Genomic DNA, 1,033 nt, shown 5'->3' on the forward strand with positions numbered 1-1,033 from the left:
ACGGAATTCTAGAAGGCTGTTGGGTTTGACTGTTGGCCAGTTGTGAATAACGGTTCCTTCTGGTTTTCTTGGTGAAGGGAAGGTGGGTGCCCAGAGGCAGCTGGGGAGAAGAAGAATGCAGAAGAGCCCCCTTTTGGAATCAATGCTGGGGGTCTGAGGGATCTTCCATAGGGAGGGAGCCTTGGGGGGTGAAAGCAAGGAAGCCCCCTTCTCTCCCCCCAAGAGGCATGGGGCTTCCGTCGCTGCAAGGCCTCATCTGCCCCTCTGGAGTCTTGAAAAGAGATAGCCATGGCTCTTGGGAAGGGGTCTCTGTGTGAACACAGAGGGCTCTTTTGGGGCAAAAGAAGCCCGGCTTTCATTAGTCAATCCACCTGTAGTGCATTCTTTGTCTTTTTCTGCCCCCTTCCATTTTACTGACTGTCATAATCTTTTCCAAGGAATTCTGTCATCTCCCAATGTGTCCAAAGTAGAACAGCTTCAATTTGGTTATTTTGTCTTATATGGAAACTTCAGGCTTGATATTCTCTCAGCAACTTTGAATTTATTTTATGGTGGTCCATTAAAGACTGTATAAATATGTGGAGATGTAAAACCCCTCCATTTGTTCTTTCTGCAGGAGTGCATCTCTCCAAGATGGTCCCCAAAAGAAGGAATAAAGGCGAAGCTCTGGAGGAAACCATGGGAGGGATTACGTTGAAGAAGATGAATATTGACTCCCTCCTTTGCAATCCAGCCATCGGGAGGGGTCTCAGCATAGGATCCCCAACGGTTGTTACCAAGGGCAGAAGGATTTCTCTTCCTTCAGAGGTCATCCTCCATCCTTCATTGACTCAGTTGACCCCTGCTTCCGGCCATCTTGTCCTTGCTTCTGCTCCCTGGGAATCAGGGCCAGGGCTGGTGCTTCCTGCCATTGATGGTCCCTCAGTGTCTCCCTCAGAGACTGTTGGGAAGACCTTGTCTATGTCTATGTTAGCACTAAACCCAGGGATATGAGGCAGGGTTGGTCCACCATTTTGGAGGTGGGAGGCACCTG

The sequence above is a fragment of the Sceloporus undulatus genome, chromosome 1, assembly GCF_019175285.1.
Source record: "Sceloporus undulatus isolate JIND9_A2432 ecotype Alabama chromosome 1, SceUnd_v1.1, whole genome shotgun sequence".
In the NCBI taxonomy this organism is placed as follows: Eukaryota; Metazoa; Chordata; class Lepidosauria; order Squamata; family Phrynosomatidae; genus Sceloporus; species Sceloporus undulatus.